The sequence below is a fragment of the Xyrauchen texanus genome, chromosome 19, assembly GCF_025860055.1.
Source record: "Xyrauchen texanus isolate HMW12.3.18 chromosome 19, RBS_HiC_50CHRs, whole genome shotgun sequence".
Taxonomy (NCBI): domain Eukaryota; kingdom Metazoa; phylum Chordata; class Actinopteri; order Cypriniformes; family Catostomidae; genus Xyrauchen; species Xyrauchen texanus.
In genome coordinates this window covers 3,097,689-3,118,561 of record NC_068294.1, presented here as the reverse complement: position 1 = coordinate 3,118,561, position 20,873 = coordinate 3,097,689, and the positions used below count along the sequence as shown (strand labels likewise).

Below are 20,873 nucleotides of genomic sequence, written 5' to 3'. Positions count from 1 at the left end.
ATTATTGGCAGGTTATAGTATATATCTATGTTTTCAAGTGGTCGAATATTTAGGTGGGGCTCTGCCCTACCTGCCTATATAGATGAGCGGTGCCTGATGTTGTTTACTAATTGTGTTGCCAAATGTACAGTTTGATTAGGCACAGAAGGCACACCCACTGCATGCGCTGAGTCAGCTGATCAGTGGGAGACTGAGATAAAGAGAAGCCGGAGATGCCAGTTCAAGAGAGAGTCCCACAGGGCCGCTGTATGTGTGTGCGTCTTTGTTTTATGTTGTTTGAAGTTAAATTTCTGTCATTAAAGTTACGTTGACTGTTCTGCCAGTTCCCGCCTCCTCCTTGCCCATCCTTTACAACGAGCCATCTGTAACATTATTATTTTTTGCCTCATACTATTTAAAAAAATCTCCAACTTATTTCACTCTTTTCCACACAGAAAGAAACATGTAATACTGTATCTGAGAAATATTCAAGGTGAAAGACACCAAACAAATAAAACCTGCCTGTTTGACAGTCCTAATGCCTTGCTGTAGACATTTCAGGCCGAAAGACTCTAATAGCACTGTAAGGTCAGATTTATTATCAAAGAAACTCTCTCAGACTCCACCCACACAGAGAAAAGAACTCGTGGGCGAAAATGTGTTCACTCCATCCTGTACAGTAAGTACATCTGACTGTATGATGTGTTTTAGACATCTGTCAACATCCCAACCACCAAAACTCTGCACATCACCTTCATCAAACAAATCATTCACATATGCACATTGGTCCATGACAAATAAGGATGTATGTGAAATGAAATTAATATTTTTGTGTATATAAAAATATTTTTTAAAAAGAAGTTTAAACCTATGTGTCAAATTCATACAAATGAAATCCTCATGTTGGTATATGTTGGTTAGGTGCGTTTTTGAGAAACCTTTTGTAAATTCTAAATTTTTTTGTGATTTAGTTACTTAACATGCAAAGTGACGCAACCATCAAGTAAAATGTAATGTCTACAACTTAATCATTCTTTTTTTTAATGTTTTCAAACAATATTTTGACTTTTTTTTTTTTTTTTTTTTTTTTACAAATATACACATTTTAATCATGAATATCATAATTTTTTTTTATGGGGAGAGGGTTTATGCCATGTGAAAACCTGATCTAATCTTGCCATGTCATAAAATGATCAATATTTGTAACACATTTTTGATCTTGACACAGTCATGAGGGTCTACAGGGGTCCTCTCTGAGATGTAATTTCCTGTTCCATGGTTTTCTTGTTGCACTTCAACAAAATTACTTCCTGTTGGTTGTTTAAGGAACACTAATCTTAATTTAGTGGACTTCAGCTATTCAAATATTAATACTATTTTTAAATGTAGTCTGTTTCACTAGTTATTATTATTTGTTTACATATCATACCAAACTACTTCCCCCAGCATTTATAAGAGACAGTTTTTTTTATTAAAATCTCTGGACAGTTACACCACTTATATAAAATACATTTTTAGAAATTGAAAACATTCAGTATAGAAGAGAAATATATATGTTTAAATATAATAAAGGTAATGTAAGCGATTTTAGCTTTCTGAAGTTTTCATGTGACTGAGCCGATGAATTAGCCATGCCCCCTTCTTTACAAAAACCAGACATCCAAAGATCATTTTGAGACCAAAGCCGGGCAAATGAGCAGCATTGTTTGTTCATGTGGCTGTCAAATTCAACAGTGGCACAATAGCGCCCTCAACTGACAAACATTATGAATCATATCCTCAATGACCCACTTCAAATACAACACTATGAGAATGAGCAAAATAATTGACAGGTGAGAAGCGTTTGTTTCACGGGCACATTTTTGTTTGCTGTTTACAAAGTCTACAGCTGTCACAGGACATCTATCAGGACACTTATTTCATTAATATGGCTCAGCTAATTATCCCTAATGTGATCACTCCCATGGGCAGGGTATTCATACGCTAATGTGCTGATACAATCAATGCAAATGGTAAACGCCCCCAACTGTGCCTTAAAAACATCGTTCATTCACTTTTCTGCATGTTTGGAAGATGCACGATACACAAAGAAACTCCTGGATAGTAAGGAAGAGTTAACATTTTTCCTCAGAAGATGAGCGGGACTCCGATGAACATTTGTATTTTGAAGAGAGACTTGATCCAGCCGATGATACAATTTCAGACATTAGTTGACATGCTATTTTATATAAACATGTACATATTTTACTAGTGGGACTGTTTCCAGACTTGCCAGCCAGGATTCAGAGTATTGAAATTTGAAATATGTCCTAATAGGCAAGTTTTAGTTACATGTAAATGTTGGTTCGGCTAAAGCAGGTATTTCAATTGTATGCTGTATAGTATAAATATGATATGTAATAATAAAAATAATATGAATGTTTAGATTATATTTTATCTAGTGTTAATAATGCCTCATTATCATCAACAAAGCTTGTGCTTGCAAATATGTGTTCAGGTTAAATGAGTAAAATGCACTTTAAATATGCCCATATTAGAAAATCAGCATATTATAATGATTTCTGAAGGATCATGTGACACTGAAGACTGCAGTAATGATGCTGAAAATTCAGCTTTGATCACAAATTACATTTTACAATATATTCAAATAGAAAACTGTTCTTTTAAATTGTAAAAATAGTTCAGAATATCAGTGTTGTTTCTGTATTTTGGATCAAATAGATCCAGTCTTGGTGAGCAGAAGAGACTTCTTTTAACGGTAGTGTAGGTCTAAAATTAAGTAAAGTCTTTATGTAAAGAAAATGTATGGTCAGATTACTTCTTTTAACTTAAAACTTGATTTGGATCATTAAGTCTCCTCACATTCATTCTCTATCCCTCAATGATAGGCCCAGGGGAGGGGTCTTTTGTCTCTTATTTGTGAATTACAATGAATATTCATGATCATTCATGCCTCCTCGTATATTATCTTTCAACACTAAAATTGTATTACAAAAGTTAAATTAGTATATTGTTTTGTATGAATGAGTGATCAGGATAGTTTTCATATCATTTTATAGCACAAACTCTAGGCTACAAGATCCAGTTCTCAAAAGGCTTGTGGACAAATGTTGAGTATGTGTTATACGGCCTTATTTCAGTGACTTCAAAATTAAGTTTTTAAAAAAACCATGCATAAACGTTATTTTCTCAAAAATACAAACCTGTACATACACGTTGCTCACATATTATTGTAGCCAAGTTTGTGCTGAATACAGTGTTATCAGACTTTAGCCATTAATATGTTTTTAAGCAACTGAAAAAAGCACAAATGTAAATGTATGTCAAAACTTCTCCAGGGCCCAAAATACCCTCAGACCCCAGAGGGTTAATGTAGTTATTTTTCTAATCTAATGATTACAGTAACAATCTGTAAATGACAAATAGAACAAATTACTGTAATTGTATATAGGCGCAGAACCCACATCCTCTTTGTCTGATGAGTGTATTTCTTTCTGTGTTCATAATCTTTATTTTTATTCATAAACCCAGGTAATTATTTGCATTAATACACACAAACAGTAGGCAATCTCAATCTGACTTTGGAGCATTCTTAGGAAAAAAAAATCTAGCCTGTATTCGTTAGAGTCTCTATTGAAACTTGCCTCTATTACATTATATTCTAAATTGTAATGTTTGGTATTGGTAGTTAGATAAACTGTATACTTGCCGTAACAATATTATCATATTATCAGGGTAACCATAATAATTTGGTTGCCCTGCACAGACAAAAATGTTAAGTCATTGAAATAAGGCCGTATAACACATACTCAACATTTGTCCACAAGACTTTTGAGAACTGGATCTTGTAGCCTAGAGTTTTTGCTACAAAATGATGTGAAATACATCCTGATCACTCATTCATACAAAACAATATAGTCATTTAACTTTTGTAAGACACTTTTAGTGTTAGAAAGGTCATATGCAAGGAGGTGTGAACTATCATGAATATTGATGTAATTCACACCTGAGGAGACAAAAGTCCCCTCCCCTGGGCCTATCAATAAGGAATGTGACAGAAAGAGAATTAATGTGAGGAGACTTAATGATCAAAATCAAGTTTTAAGTAAAAATAAGTAATCTGACTATACATTTTCTTTACATAAAGACTTTACTTAATTTTAGACCTACACTACCGTTTAAAAGAAGTCTCTTCTGCTCGCCAAGGCTGCATTTTCTTTTATCCAAAATACAGTAAAAACAATGATATTGTGAACTCTTTTTACAATTTAAAAGAACAGTTTTCTATTTGAATATATAGTAAAATGCATTTGTGATCAAAGCTGAATTTTCAGCATCATTACTGCAGTCTTCAGTGTCACATGATCCTTCAGAAATCATTATAATATGCTGATTTTCTAATATGGGAATATTTAAAGTGCATTTTACTTTACACCATTTTACTTTACACCTGACCGATATTTGCAAGCTCAAGCTTCGTTGATGATATTGAGGCAGCATAAACACTAGATAAAATATAATCTAAACTTTCATATAATTTTTTTTACCTTATACACAGCAAACAGCATTTAAATGTAACTAAAACTTGCTTATTAGGACATATTTCAAATTTCAATACTCTGAATCCTGGCTGGCAAGTCTGGAAACAGTACCACTAGTAAAATATGTACATGTTTATATAAAATAGCATGTCAACTAATGAAAAATAAATAACTTACTCATCCAAAATTGTATCCTTGGCTGGATCAAGTGTCTCTTCAAAATACAAATGTTCATCGGAGTCCCGCTCTTCTTCATTTAAAAGTAGACATTTTAAGCTTTCTTTAGACATATGTTTCATGTTTGTGTGATAAGTATTCGCGGAGTTTCAGTTAATTTTTGTGACGTGTTTCTGAAATATGCTCGTGAACACAGAGACTGCTGAAAGCTCACCCTTTTTATTGTATTTATTTTACAAAAGCACAAGATTTTGTTGTTATTGTGAGTGTTCGCAAATAAAAGTAGACCCTTTATAGTCTCTAATGATGTCTTACACTTATCCGTATGCCCCAAAATGATGGAGTATTTTATGTTGTTTCCGCTGTAATGATGAAAAAATCCAGCAGGACGCGTCGACCCCAGAGGGTTAAATCAGATGTCTGCCTTTCTCTCACAGAACAAACTGCTAGACATAAATCAGTCAGGCTTCAAAAATGGACATTCCACCAAGACTCCCCTGCTGTCTGTCAATGAATACCTGAGACAGACGAGAGCTGGCTGCAAATCATCTGTCCTCATTGTGCTGGACCTATCTGCAGCCTTTGTCACAGTCAACCATCTGATCTTCCTGTCCAACCTATCTACTCTGGGCATCAGAGGAACTGTGCTCTGCTTGTTCAAGTCCTATCTCTTGGATAGGTATTTCAAGGTAGCCTGGAGAAGTGAGGTGTTCAAGTCACATCAGCAACTTACTTACCTCAGTGCTCAGTGCGTGGACCACTTCTCTTCTCTATATCTACAACATAACTGGGACCCATCATTCAGGCACACAGGTTTTCTGCTACACAGATGATCCGCAGCTCTACTTCTCTTTCTAGCCTGACGACCCCATGCCGACTGCTCGGATATCTGCCTGCCTAGCAGACATCACGGGCTGGATGAATACCACCTTCAAATCAACCTAGCGAAGACTGAGCCCCTCGTCTTTCCAGACAACCCTGCTTTTGAGCACAAAATCACAGTTCAGATGGTTTTATATACAATAACAGTATCCACAATCGTCAGAAACTTATGCCAGAAACCATCAACTACCAGCTCAACTTCACTGACTACATCTCAAAAACAGCCCGATATGACTCTTCCTCTCTAATCATGCTACACAACTCCTTGTTCAGTATCTTGTCATATCTACACTGGATTACTGTTCTCAATGATTAATGCTCTTGTAGCCGCCTTACTGCATGAGCAATCAGGCCTCTGCAAATGATCCAAAATGTAGCGGTGCGGCTAGACTTCAACGTATCCATGAGAGCACGTTACAGAACAGTGGTCTAGCAGTGGTCTAAAGGCCTTTTCACACCACGATCGAACATTCACAATACTTCACAAAATTAACCTCACTGCTATTTTTATTGCAAGGACAAAATAACACAAATATTCCTGTAACTGTGCTCTTTTTATCACCACACACAAGAAACCCTTTATTTAATACTACAATGCAATAATTAAATAAAGAATAGACCATAAGACTGTGTCTTTTTATGTTCTTTATATTCTTTCTATGTTCTTTTTAATGTTATGATTCATTATATAGATTCATTATATCATATTTTATTCAATACCTGTTACCTGATGTACATTATTTAATGTGTATTTATATCACTGTACCTCTTCTATAATTCACTGTAATTCTAAGTTCCTCTAAATGCATCAAAAACATGAAAAGAACATAATGAAACAGTTATGCTAATTAGGTAAATAACTGCCTTAACTGTATTAAATAGTCTATTAATCTCATTCATTGACAGCTGAATGCTTTATGGTGCACTCATTAACTTTAGTCTTTGTTTAATCTTGGACTTACACTGACATCTAGTGGTTTGGATGCAGCATCATTTAAAATCAATAGTTTCAGTTTCAGATGTCATTGTAGAAATGTAGTATTCACAGTCAGTCATGATTACTTTAATCAATGAGTAAAAGCGTCAAATAACAGGACGGTTACTGAGATTAAGTGAGTAGTATTCAGCTGGTCATGTGATTCAAACATGCGTGGACCCTCTCCATGTAGAATAAAACAGCTTTTATAAGGTCCCTGATGTGACTGGAGTGCTCATGATTTCCTACATATACTGCAAAATCATAATTCATGTCTTAAGAAGTTAAACCTTTTTAAAGAGGAAAAAATGACCGAGTGCACCTTAAAGTATACATATTTGTAGAACAGCGCCACCTACTGTATAGGAGTGAAATTGTTTTTCCTTTTTATTTGTTTTGGTGTGAATAGACCTTTCATTTCGTCTCACAAATTTGTCACAAATTTCCACTCATTTAAAATAAACTGTCCTTGTGAAAAACTCTATTGCTCCCTGAGCTATTCTTCTCTGCTCGTCAACCCATCTCACTTATGCCTGTTTTACACTGCACTCTGAAACAGGATAGAATCAGTGCATATTTTTTCTGCATCCATGTTAACAAATGAGTGTATTTACATTGGAAGCAGAAGCAGCGCGTGAGCAGCGGGAGTGCAGAGTCTATTATTACTACACTGATCAAGCTGAATTAAAGTGAAAGTGCACTATTGATGGACATTGTAATCAGTGTCGTATTCTCAGGGACAGCAAAGCCTTCTCTTCTGGCCTAACATGCCAAATAAATAAATATTTTTCGTCCTTTCATTCTCAATCAAGTTTTTGCCTATTGTAAGGAATTTTTAGAATTGGCCCTAAGTTTTAAATCAGGTCTGCAGTCTCAATCCGGATGCTCGCGAGGGGAGAAATACATGACACACCAGAGCATATCAGATCATTCTCCAAAGTTTATTGTACAGCACTTCATTATATGGTCCAGCAAACCAACATTCTATTATACCCTCCAATGAAATAGTTCTTTACCTTATATGGGGCATACATGTTTGAGCTACGTGTGAAACATGAGAGTACTGACATAGAAATACATTCCTATAGATACATCCTCTTGCAAGGGGCAAAGGGCAAGGGGCAGCTGTGCTTTGTGATGACACAGCAAGCTACACCACCCAGAGAAGAAGTTGGTTGAGAGATCCCTTATTATTTTTACACCTATGTATTTTTAATCGCTTTCCACTCTTAATTAATCTACAGACAGAAGTTTATCCAATCAGAATGTATTCCTTGATGCTTACAAGTGAAGCTTGATAACTGTTTCACAAATCACATGCCCAAAGCCATGCTCGTTAGCCAAAGCAACATGTGACTCTGAGCTCCACCCCCTCAGGCCTTCAGATCTTGCTGACAAGTCGACTGTCTGGTATCCATCATTGCTGGTATTGTCGTTGAGAAAGAGATCCTTATGGGTTTAAAAACACAAGATGTTCTGCATGACCATGCGATTGATTAATTAAACAGGAAAGGAGGACTGATTTTCACTTCAAGTAAAATGGTAAGTGGTTTTTGCATTGTTATAGCAACATCAGGAGTAAGTGTAAATTAGGCTGCTTGAGCATTCAGTATCGGCTCAAGTTTTGAAAAGTAGTGCTGCGTTCCATTCAACTCGGAAAGTTGAATTTTTACATCTTGAAGTCAGAATTACAACTTGTAGCTCGTGCAGATATTCAAAACCGGCCACGCGGCCATGCCAGGAGGTAGGGCTACCGGGGCATAGATGGTACGCAACTGCCCTATCGACCTGGGGAATCGCCCCGTATCCGTGGCGCTCTCCGCCGTCGAGGGTGGTGAGAGTGGAGCGGGTGGCACCTAGACGGGCGGAGAGCGGGGCTCTCCACGTAGACGTCAGCTCGTCATGCACCTCCGGGAAAAACGGGACCGGGGGATGCGAGGCCTCGAACGGCGCGCTGCCCCAGGAACCAGTCATCCAACCGTGAAGGCTGTGGGGAGGATGGAGGGTTCCAATCCAACCCCACGCTCACGGCGGCCGGAAAGCATGTCAGACATCTGAGCGTCGGCCTCAGCCTGGGCCTGCAGGCCCGAAGGCGGCAGTCCAGGGGAGTCCTCGGCATCAGACATCACACTCTCCGATGCAGCGGCGAGCTCATCTGCTTCGGGCTCGGGAGGATATACAGCCGGGCCGTGAGGTGAGCCGCTATCGCCGCGAGTGTGGACGGGGACCAGCGAGCGTGTCGGGGAACGGGAGGTTCGCGGGGATCTACCCGGCGAAACAGCACCCGCTGCCGCCCCCAAATCGCCCCCAGCACCAACCGCATCGTCCTCAATCCCGTGGGAAGAAGGAGCAATGCGGGGTGCAGCTGGGGTGGCTTGCTTTCTGTTGAAAGCAAGCCGCGACCGCAACGTGGTCATGGTCATGTTCTCGCAGTGAGAACATGAGTCATCCACAAACGCCGCCTCGGTGTGATCGCGGCCCAAACACACGAGACAGCGCCTGTGGCCGTCTGAAGCGGAGAGCACTCTACCGCATCCAGGAACAACACAGGGGCGGAAGGGCATCTTGAAAAAGACGCGTCCTGAAAAGGACGTTCAACACCGCTGTGTTTTGCTCTTTTAGAGAAATTACTCTTTTAATACAAATTTACTCTTTTAATACACAGTGTGTGTGTGTGTGTCTGCGCTGTCGAAGCGCTCAGGGGCAACAATGCACGCCGTGCAATGTGAAGGAGAAAGCCGCTGTTGTGTGCCGTCAAGATCCAACAGCATGCAGATCGTCAGAGGAAACGGGAAAGTTTAAAGTGGTGTGTAACTCCAGCAAACTGCAGACACGACCATCGTCTCCGAAGAAATTTTCTGAATGAACTCCCGTATTTGCGGCCGGGGGCGGGACATGCAAATACCGGCTGCCAACTCTCATTGGCCTTTTTTCATAGATCAGAGGTGGATATCGGCACTCAAGAGAGACCCCTAGTGTCGCTTCTCCGACACAACGTGGAGAGAGCGACAGAAGGGGAACTCCATGTTAAAAATCTCGACAGCTCAGCAGAGATACTCTGAATGCATCACCTGAGGACTTAAGATGTTCATCTTGCTTTTATAAAACTGCCAAAATACAAGATCATCCTGCCAATAACCTATTCATAATATACATATCACTGATAACCACTAATAAATCACTGCACATTATCCAATACAAAGCTGGAAAAATCTGGAGCTTTAATATCAAATGAACCAATAAAGGATCCTACATTTAGTGGTGTTTTTTCAAACTTCAGTGAATAATTCACACTAACTGTGTTACAGACACGGATGACACATTACAACATGTGGCTTGTTGAGGAGCGGTGTGCTGTTACTTTTCTAAGAGATCAGACATGATTTTCACCTGGTATAAAAGGTAAACATTTCATTCATTTTGTCATTTGTTTTTTCTTTTTGGTGCAAATCGACTTTCCATCAAACCAAACTGTGTAAACAAAGGTCTGTGTCAATAAAACTTCAGTGAGAGTCACTGCAGTATAAACACAGGTGATGTGGAGTTCTGTCACATACTGTAACACATTCACTGTGAGCTGACCCCTGATCTGCAGGGCAATGTGAAGACCGCCGTCACATCTGTGAATCTGTCCAAGTGACAGTACTGTAAGAACATGTCACTGACCTGTAAGAACAAGGCTTTGCTTGCTGCATACTATATACAGAATTCACTGAGGGCTGCTCTACTCTTTCTGAGAAATGGCACTGTATGTTAAACAGTATGCATAATGCAACAATAAACATATCTAAGAGATGTTCAGTTTTCATATCAAAAACAAATGGAAATTTTGCATTTTTAATCCAATTTTGTCTATTTGTCAAAATGTCTATTTATGAACTGTTTGGAATGGAATACTAATGTAGTGCATACTGCACAGTATACACTGAAGAGTCTGCTGTCTATCTTTTAAAACAGTATGTGAAACAGTATGCATTATGCGACAATACACATTTTAAACAGTAGTATGATGATACATTGCTGCCACATGACCTTAATACTGAGAGGTGTCCAGTTAACATCTTAGAAAGTAAGAGTATTTTCCATTTTTTTACATGTCTAGAAAATCGTATTAAATAATAAGTCAAGAAAGAAGATATACATTTCGTCACACTGTAAATGGATATCTTGATTTAAATCAGACAAATGTATTTTTATGAAATGTTCCACTAGAAGTATTTTTGTGCTATTTTTATAGTACAAAGACATTCAAACATTTTTAGTTTGACTTAAGTATGCAAATATGTTTTGGGGCCCTTAAATTAGCAAATGGTGCGGGTCATCCGGGTATTCTGTGCAAACAGAAAATTCACATACTAAGCACAGTACACTGTGTACTTGAGTACACAGTACTGACGACAGGGTTGAGGAGTAACAGAATACATGTAACAGGATTACGTATTTAAAACACACAATATAAGTAACTGTATTCCACTACAGTTATGATTTAAATCATGGGTATTTAGAATACAGTTACATTTAAAAAGTATTTTGATTACTGAAGAGATTACTTTGCATTTTATTGTCATTTGTTTCATTTAATATTTAGTTCTTTCAGATGGAAAACATTTCTACATATAAATGATGTGATCCAAAGTGCATTTGAACAGCGGTGAAACACTTTCTTATGATGTGTGACATTCATACGAGCAGACAGAGAAGTACGTTTGAAGTAAGTTTGGAGCAGATGAAATAGAAATAAATCTTGTGTAAACTGTTAGCTTTACGCTAAGCTAAAATGCTATTTCTAGACATTTGACATGCACCTAATACCAGACATGATCATATCAAGAAAATTTATGTTAGATCACAATGTTTTCTTTCTCTACTAATACCTTTCATATTAAGGCAGTATTTTTTTTTTTTATTGTTTTTCTGTAAAAATATCTAAAAATCCTTAAACAAGATCAATTGGCTTGCTTTAGAAGCAGTGTTGTAGTCAAGACCACCTAAACCAAGTCCGAGTCATGACCAAGACCAGAGTGTATCGAGACCGAGGCAAGACCAAGACTTTGAGAGGTCGAGACTGAGTACCACACTGCATGGCACACTTAAGATAAAATGTAGAACATGCAAACATAGGCACCTCTCAAATTGATCTGATAGATCCACGTTCCTATAAAAACACCCACAAAAAGCATTCACATCTTTTATTGCCACACATAAATATATATAATATAATATAATATATAATATTGTTATTTTGAACCAACAATGTGAAATGCCAAACATCCAACATATAAAATGCAGAAAAGCTGTAAATGTGTTTAAAAAATGATGACATAATATGCCAAACCTGCAACTGCAGTGGCAAAACACTGTTCATGAATCCAAGCTCAACACCAAAGGTAAACACATGAAGGGGTAGTTGCTAAGTTTAAAGTAGAGTTTGGTTGCATTTTAGAAACATGAGAGATTGCAACATTCTGTGACCCAAACGTGCCCGATGGGGTCTCATTATAATGCCCCCTCTACTAAAAACCTTCTTCACTGGTGCCGAGGAGGCAGGGACTGACAGCACCTTCAGTGCCAATCTGTAGAGTTGAGAGAGATTACTGAAGAGTTTTGTACAGAGGCAGATTGCAAACGTTAATTATAGCTTTGCTAGCATCACTTCACACCTTTTTTTTTATTTTCTTTCTAAATGCTGGTAAAAGTTTGATGTGGTCCCAGCCGTCTCGGTGAGCATCTCATTGCAGAATTTACACACTGCTGTGTGTTTTCTTTTGGAGGCAGCTGTAAATTATTTGTGGTTCAGGTAACCAAATGTAATTATTGCTGATTTTGCCGACATCTTCCAGGCAGATAACCGCTGCTTGATCTATCTCCCTCATTCACTTTTGGGGTGCAGGGAGGGATGATGGGTAATTTCAAATAAAAATTTGTGAAGTTATTGGTTGCTTTTGAAGTATGACGTTTTACATCCAATCACAGTAATGATATTAACAAATAAATTAAAAAATGCAGAGACTATTTAGCAATATTCCCGCAGTTGTGTTCTTGACTGGTCTTGAAATAAAATCCTCAAAGTGTCCTCTTTATCAGAAGACAAGACCGAGTAAAAATGCGGTTGAATCCGAGATGAGACAAGACCGTAAAAAGTGGTCTTGAGACCGGTCTCGAATACTACAACACTATTTAGAAGCAATAAAATATTTAGGAATCTATTTTTAATAATAAATATATTTTCTCTTACTGTACTGGTATATTTTGTTTGTCACTAATTATTAAATTGTTTATAGTGCAAACAATAAAAAAAAACAATCTGACAGCACTGAAGCTATCCAAAGTATCTAGATTTCGTTACTGGCCTTCAGTAATCTAATGGAATGTTACAAATGACAGCATGTGTTTTGTAATCTGTAGTGGAATACATTTTAAAAGTAACCCTCCCAACCCTGACTGCAGAAAGAGAAAAATAGAGCAGTATGGTAATATGCTATTTCAAACACAGCACATGTATGAGAATTTAACCATCATCCTTTGTCCTCTGGCTCAGTAATATAAGCCTCTGAAAATGTCACTATACATAATTTACAAAGACATATTCACTGTGTAGTAGACACTTTAATTGCACGACACTATGAGCAAATGAACTTCCTGTCAAGTGGCTGTAGATCTCAAGTGCTAAAGGACTCATGTTACACACAGCGATCGAGTCATTTATTGAAATCAACGTGCGCAGAGAGATAGTTGACATTCCAAGGACTCTGAAAGTCCAATCAGCACGGTCTTTGTGTGGAATAATGTGTTATAATTTAGCAGGACCTGACAGAATTAATATGCGAGACCTGCAGCTATATTGCTCCTGACAACAGCCAGCGGTTGTTTAAATGAGGACGCTTACAAATGCATGCAGACAGAAGTGATTGTTTTAAAATGAAGAAGGGAGTTTAAAACACAATCATAGTAATGTATCCTGACTATATGCACTAGAGTGTGTTATATGACTAAATTGACAGAAGAAAATGACTTACCTACAGCAGCATACCGCAGTGCTAAACACGATGATGTTACGGACATAAGGATAGCCTGACGATTTGAATTTGTTGCATGTTATTCTGCTATGGTGGACAGCTCTCAGTTTAAAGGGTTATTGTGTTTTTCTGATGAGACGTCACAGGAAATGTCAGCTGACTTGTAGGGCTGCAAGTAACGATTATTTTGAAAATCGATTAATCTAACAGTAATTAGAGTGATTATTCGACTATTCAGCGATTATTGCAACGATTAATCATTAGCTCTTAACCGATTATTCTGCTTGTGCCCCAACTTAAAATATTGTATTAAACGTACTTACTAACAATAAAGAGGACAAAATCATCACCTGAAGCTGTTTGGAAGGTTTAGAGTGCATCTGGACTGTGAGCTGTGTAAAGCTGTGCTCCTCTTTCATGTCATCATTAGAGTTTAATGTGATCTCATGTTCTGTTAAATTAGTTTTTGGTGTTGATAACGTCAACTAACCTTTCCAGCCCCACTGACAAGTGAATGATCCCTTCCCTTGAAGGGAGTTAGAACAAAATAAGTCCAATCTTTCATTGTTGGGCAAAAAAGTAATCCACTACAGGTTACTAATTACTCCTCTAAAATTGTAATCAAACTATGTCATTACGTCATGTGATACAAACATTGAAGCATCCCAGTGATGTTATTCTGAATATCAGCACTCTTGGCCAATCAGATTCAAGGACCAGAACTAACTCTTGAATACAATGAATACATCTTTAAAATCACTAAAAAAGAAGGCTATTTGTCCGATTGACCTAAACAAACTCTACTGTGTAAGTGTCTGTATTTATGTGTTTGTAGCCTCTATTTGTTCTGCAGGTTCCCACACAAAATAAAAATAGAAAATGGGGAAAAATAATTAAATGTTTCAATTACTTGTTCATGTAGGTGGTTGAAAATGTTCTTTTAGAATGTAAACACTAAAATTAATAACAAGAATATTACAGCAGCTTACACCTCTTGGACAGTAATTACATTCCCACATTTGTGTCTGTTTCTTCTAATTGTCAATTTGCTTAGCGTTGCTAAACATGCAAATGAACCTGCAGCAACTAACTGGCTATCTGTGAAACGTTTGGTTACGTATGTAACCTCCGTTCCCCGAGGGAGGGAACGACACGTTGTGTTGGAGAAGCGACATTAGGGGTCTCTCTTGAGCGCCGATATTCACCTCTGACCTATTGAAAAGGGCCAATGAGAGTTGGCAGTCAGTATTTGCATACCCCGCCCCCGCATATGGGTATTTAAGCGGGGCAAATACGGAAGTTTAGTCAGGATTTTTCTGAGGAGCCGGAAATGGTCCGGCCACAACAGTGGCTCGGTTCAGCGACATGGCGGAGGAAAGACACAACGTGTCGTTCCCTCCCTCGGGGAACGGAGGTTACATACGTAACCAAACGTTCCCCTTCTGTCGCTCTCTCCACGTTGTGTCGGAGAAGCGACACTAGAGGACCCATTCCAATCTTGCCATGTGCTGAACCGTGTACGTGAACTGCTGATACAGAGGCGGGCAGGGATTCATCCAGTGCCGCGCATCGTCTGTACCTGGCTGCACGTACCCTTCCCCAATGCCCCATATGAACATCGGGATCCTTCTAGTTACCCTGAGGGGGGAACAAGGCGATGTTTGCCAACATGGGAACGGGCCAGCCTGGCTGGGCCTCTTTTCTCTCTATGTTTCTCGCATAGAGCAATCACGGCCGGGGCCCTTACACGCATATAGGGAAGGGGGTCTTACCCAGACCCTGCGGAGACCACACCTGCCCTTTTTCTTGGGGAGGAAAAGTGGTAGACACGTCACACGGCTGTCTTAGGGCTCGTGTGGAAAGTATGGTGCGGTGGTAGATCCAGCCTCGAAAGGGGGGAGTTGCGTACAGCACAGCGACCGGGGCAGCTGTAACTGCCTAAGGGAGACACGGGGGTCCGCTCGTAAGGGGACAGAACCGTGAAATTATACACATGGGGAGTCCGAGCAGGAGGCCTTACCTGTGGAGCACCTATACCAGTACAGGGTAGCCATCAGGGTACCCGCAGTGGCTTGGGTCGGCGAGTTCCTCCGCTGAACCGCGGACCTGGAGGGCTGGGGAGGAATCGACCAGGGTCCCGACTCGGAGTGGGGCGCCCTGGGAAAAAAGGCGCACTACTTAACCTTGACGTCAGGAAAAGGGCACTGGGCGCAAGCGATCCACCCGGCCGGTCAGTCTACGTGTTACCGAGTTCTACGGGCTCGGACCTGACAAAACACGAGACGCAACCGACTCAACGCGGAGGTTGTAAAACCTCGCAAAGGTGTTTGGTGTTGCCCAACCCGCGGCTCTACAGATGTCTGCTATGGAGGTGCCCTTGGCCAGTGCCCACGAGGACGCAACACCCCTTGTTGAGTGAGCTCGGACCCGCAAGGGTAGGGGCACGGCCTGGGTGTGATAAGCCAGTGTGATGGTGTCAACAACCCAGTGGGCGAGCCTCTGTTTGGAGACGGCATTCCCTTTCTGCTGTCCCCCAAAGCAGACAAAGAGCTGCTCAGAGCGTCTGGTGCTCTGTGTGTGGTCCAGGTAAATGCGCAGGGCTCGCACTGGACATAGCAACGAAAGGGCTGGGTCTGCCTCCTCCCGGGGCAGCGCTTGCAGGTTCACTACCTGATCTCGGAAGGGTGTGGTAGGAACCTTGGGCACATAGCCCGGTCGCGGTCTTAGGATCACAGACGTGTCTGCCGGACCGAACTCCAGGCAAGTGTCGCTGACAGAGAACGCTTGCAGGTCCCCGACCCTCTTGATAGAGGCGAGCACGATCAGCAGGGCCGTCTTAAGAGAGAGGGCCCTGAGTCCAATTGATTCAAGCGGCTCGAAGGGAGGTCTCTGGAGTCCTGCCAAGACTACCGAGAGATCCCAGGAGGGAACTAGGCCTGGCCGGGAGGGATTCAACCTCCAGGTGCCTCTCAGGAACCTGAGGATCAAGTCGTGCTTACCCAAAGACTTGCCGTCTACAGGATCGTGGTGGGCGGCAATGGCGGCAACATACACCTTGAGGGTGGACGGGGACAGCCTCCTGTCCAGCCTCTCCTGTAGGAACAGGAGCACTGACTTGATCGCGCATCTCTGCGGGTCTTCAGTTCAGGAAGAACACCAATCTGCGAACAAGCGCCACTTTAGGTCGTAAAGGTGCCTGGTAGAGGGGGCTCTGGCTTGGTTGATTGTATTCACAATGGTCGCCGGTAAGCCGGCTAGCTCTTCCGCATCCCGTCCAGGGACCAGACGTGGAGGTTCCAGAGGTCTGGGCGCGGGTGCCAGAGCGTGCCCCGTCCCTGAGAGAGGAGGTCCTTTCTCAGGGGAATTCGCCAGGGAGGAGCTGTCGCGAGAAGCCTGAGTTCCGAGAACCAAGTCCGAGTGGGCCAGTAGGGGGCCACCAACATGACATGCTCCTCGTCCTCCCTGACCTTGCACAGCACCGGTGCAAGAAGGCTCACTGGGGGAAATGCGTACTTGCGCAGCCCCGTGGGCCAGCTGTGTGCCAGCGTGTCTGTCCCGAGGGGAGCCTCTGTTAGGGCATACCAGAGCGGGCAGTGGGAGGTTTCCTGGGAGGCAAACAGGTCTACCTGGCGCCTTGCCAAACCGTTCCCAAATCAGCTGGACCGACTGGGGTGAAGCCTCCACTCCCGCCGGGCAGGCGTTGTCGTGATAGCGTGTCCGCTACGACGTTGAGCTTGCCGGGGATGTGAGTGGCGCAGCGACTGAGTCACTGCTGGCTTCATAGGAGGAGACGGCGGGCGAGTTGTGACATGTGGCGGGGGCGTACGCCGCCTTGGCGATTTATGTACGCCACCACCGTGGTGTTGTCTGATCTCATGAGGACATGTTTGTCGCGAACTAATGGGAGGAACTTCCTGAGAGCAAGAAGGACGGTCAGCAACTCCAGGCAATTGATGTGCCAACGCAGCGGGGCCCCTTTCCAACGGCCCGCTGCTGCGTGCCCGCTGCACACGGCACCCCACCCGGACCGGGAGGCATCGGTCGTGACCAGAACGCGTCGGGACACCTGCTGCAGGGGCACTCCTGCCCGTAAAAAGCAGAGGTCTGTCCAGGGTCGGAGTGTTTTGAGGCAGGCGGGGGTGATCCTTACCCGATGCGTGCCGCGGTGCCATGCTTGTCTCGGGACTCGAGTCTGGAGCCAGTGCTGGAGTGGTCTCATATGCCTCGACCCCAGCGGCGCGACCGCCGCGAAGGACGCCATATGCCCCAGGAGCCTCTGGAAAAGTTTTAGAGGGACCACCGTGCCTGGCTTGAAGGAAGCGAGGCAGTCCAGCACCGACTGAGCACGCTCGCTCGTGAGACGTGCTGTCATTGAGACTGAGTCTAACTCCAACCCGAGAAAAGAGATGCTCTGAACCGGAGTGAGCTTGCTCTTTTCCCAGTTGACCTGAAGCCCCAAGCGGCCGAGGTGCCGGAGCACCTGGTCTCTGTGTGAGCATAGTAACTCTCGAGAGTGTGCTAGGATGAGCCAGTCGTCGAGGTAGTTGAGAATGCGGATGCCGGCTACTCGTAGCGGGGCAAGGGCCGCCTCTGCGAACTTCGTGAAGGCGCGAGGGGACAGAGACAGGCCGAAGGGGAGGACTTTGTACTGAAACGCCTGGCCGTCGAACGCGAACCGTAAGAAGGGTCGGTGTCGTGGCAGAATTGAGACGTGGAAGTACGCGTCCTTCAGGTCTACCGCTGCGAACCAATCTAGATGCTGAACGCCAGCCAGAATATTTCTCTGCGTTAGCAGTTTGAACGGGAGTTTTAACAAGGCCCGATTGAAAACTCGCAGGTCCAGGATTGGTCGTAAGCCGCCGTCTTTCTTGGGTACAATGAAGTAAGGGCTGTAGAAACCCTTCCTCATTTCGGTTGGAGGGACGGGTTCTACCGTGCCCTTGGCTAAGAGGGTCGCGATTTCCGTGCGCAGGGAACTGGCATGCTTGCCGTGTACTGCGGAAAGCGGACGCCCCTGAAGGGGGCGGAGCCGGGCAAACTGAATTGCGTAACCGAGTCGAATGGTCCGGTGCAGCCAGCGTGATGCGTTGGGAAGCGAAAGCCACGCTTCCCAGCTCTGCGCTAGGGGCACCAAAGGGACGAGTATTTTGGAAGTACCCGGTGGGGCCTCGCAGCGGGGCGGAACAGGTAATGCAGCATCGGGTGGCTTCGCCGCGGCCTGAGGCTGAGGCGGGGCATGATGCTTGAGAGATGGCCTCCGTCTGCTTCTTCACCGTGGAGAACTGTTGGGTGAAGTCCTCGACGGTGTCGCCGAAAAGGCCAGTCTGAGAGACAGGTGCGTCCAGGAGGCGGTTCTTGTCGGCCTCACGCATCTCGACCAGATTGAGCCAAAGATGGCATTCCTGGACCACTAGGGTGGCCATCGCCTGTCCGAGTGCCTGCGCTGTGGCCTTCGTCGCTCTCAGGGCGAGGTCGGTCGCTGAGCGCAGTTCCTGCAGCACATCAGGATCAGGTCCATCCCCGTGCATGTTTCTGAGTGCTTTGGCCTGGTGGACTTGCAGGAGGGCCATCGCGATGCAGGGCGGAGGCAGCGCGTCCAGCCGCGACTGTAGGCCTTCGCTGAGTGAGGATGTTGTCCTACAGGGCTTGGATGGGAGTACGGGCGGCCACGCCAGGAGGTAGGGCTACCGGGCATAGATGGTACGCAACTGCCCTATCGACCTGGGGAATCGCCCGAATCCGTGGCGCTCTCGCCGTCGAGGGTGGTGAGAGTGGAGCGGGTGGCACGCCAGCTCGTCATGCACCTCCGGAAAAGCGGGACCGGGGGATGCGAGGCCGCGAACGCGCGCTGCCCCCAGGAACCAGTCATCGAACCGTGAAGGCTGTGGGGAGGATGGAGGGTTCCAATCCAACCCCACGCTTACGGCGGCCCGGAAAGCATGTCAGACATCTGAGCGTCGGCCTCAGCCTGGGCCTGCTGGCCCGAGGCGGCAGTCCAGGGGAGTCCTCGGCATCAGACATCACACTCTCCGATGCAGCGGCGAGCTCATCTGCTTCGGGCTCGGGAGGATAGACAGCCGGGCCATGAGGCGAGCCGCTATCGCTGCGAGCGTGGACGGGGACCAGCGAGCGTGTCGGGGAACGGGAGGTTCGCGGGGGGCTACCCGGCGAAACTGCACCCGCTGCCGCCCCCAAATCGCCCCCAGCACCAACCGCATCGTCCTCAATCCCGTGGGAAGAAGGAGCAATGTGGGGTGCAGCTGGGGTGGCTTGCTTTCTGTTGAAAGCAAGCCGCGACCGCAACGTGGTCATGGTCATGTTCTCGCAGTGAGAACATGAACCATCCACAAACGCCGTCTCGGTGTGATCGCGGCCCAAACACATGAGACAGCGCCTGTGGCCGTCTGAAGTGGAGAGCACTCTACCGCATCCAGGAACAACACAGGGGCGGAAGGGCATCTTGAAAAAGACGCGTTCTGAAAAGAACGTTCAACGCCGCTGTGTTTTGCTCTTTTAGAGAAATCACTCTTTTAATAGGAATTTACTCTTTTAATACACAGTGTGTGTGTGTGTGTCTGTGCTGTCGAAGCACTCAGGGGCAACAATGCACGCCGTGCAATGTAAAGGAGAAAGCCGCTGTTGTGCGCCGTCAAGATCCAACAGCATGCAGATCGTCAGAGGAAACAGGAACGTTTTAATGTGGTGTGTAACTCGCAGCAAACTGCAGACAGACCATCGGCTCCGAAGAAATTTTCTGACTAAACTTCCGTCTTTGCCCCGCTTAAATACCCATATGCGGGGGCGGGGTATGCAAATACTGACTGCCAACTCTCATTGGCCCTTTTCAATAGGTCAGAGGTGAATATCGGCGCTCAAGAGAGACCCCTAGTGTCGCTTCTCCAACACAACGTGGAGAGAGCGACAGAAGGGGAACTACATTATTACACAATGCTGGAAGAAAATTCATTATATGTAGACTAGAAATTAAATAATATCAAGTCATCCTAAAAAATATACACTTTTACAATATTTTGAGGGCTAAGCAGTGTTAAGCATAACAGTAAAGCAATTTCTGCTGGAATGTCAGGGCTAGTTGTCACACAGGGAAGATTTCACAATGAATATCAGTAAGTATTAAATAAGTTTTTCTGTAAAAAGTGTAAAGTACAATTAAACAAATGTGTCAAACAGTGTTTTTGACCTCCTAGTTCAAACATTTGATTTATAGTATTTATTGGTAAAAACAAAGATTTGATATTTTGTACATTACATTTTTTGCTTTTTTATAAATTGTGTGTGTCT

The 20,873-nt window shown here is 43.5% G+C and overlaps 1 protein-coding gene across 1 annotated transcript in view; it reads right to left on the bottom strand.

Moving 5' to 3' along the window:
• Positions 1-20,873, bottom strand: part of LOC127659530 (X-linked interleukin-1 receptor accessory protein-like 2) — a 564,853-nt gene that overhangs the window by 30,698 nt on the left and 513,282 nt on the right. The gene's annotated exons all lie outside the window — the stretch shown is intronic.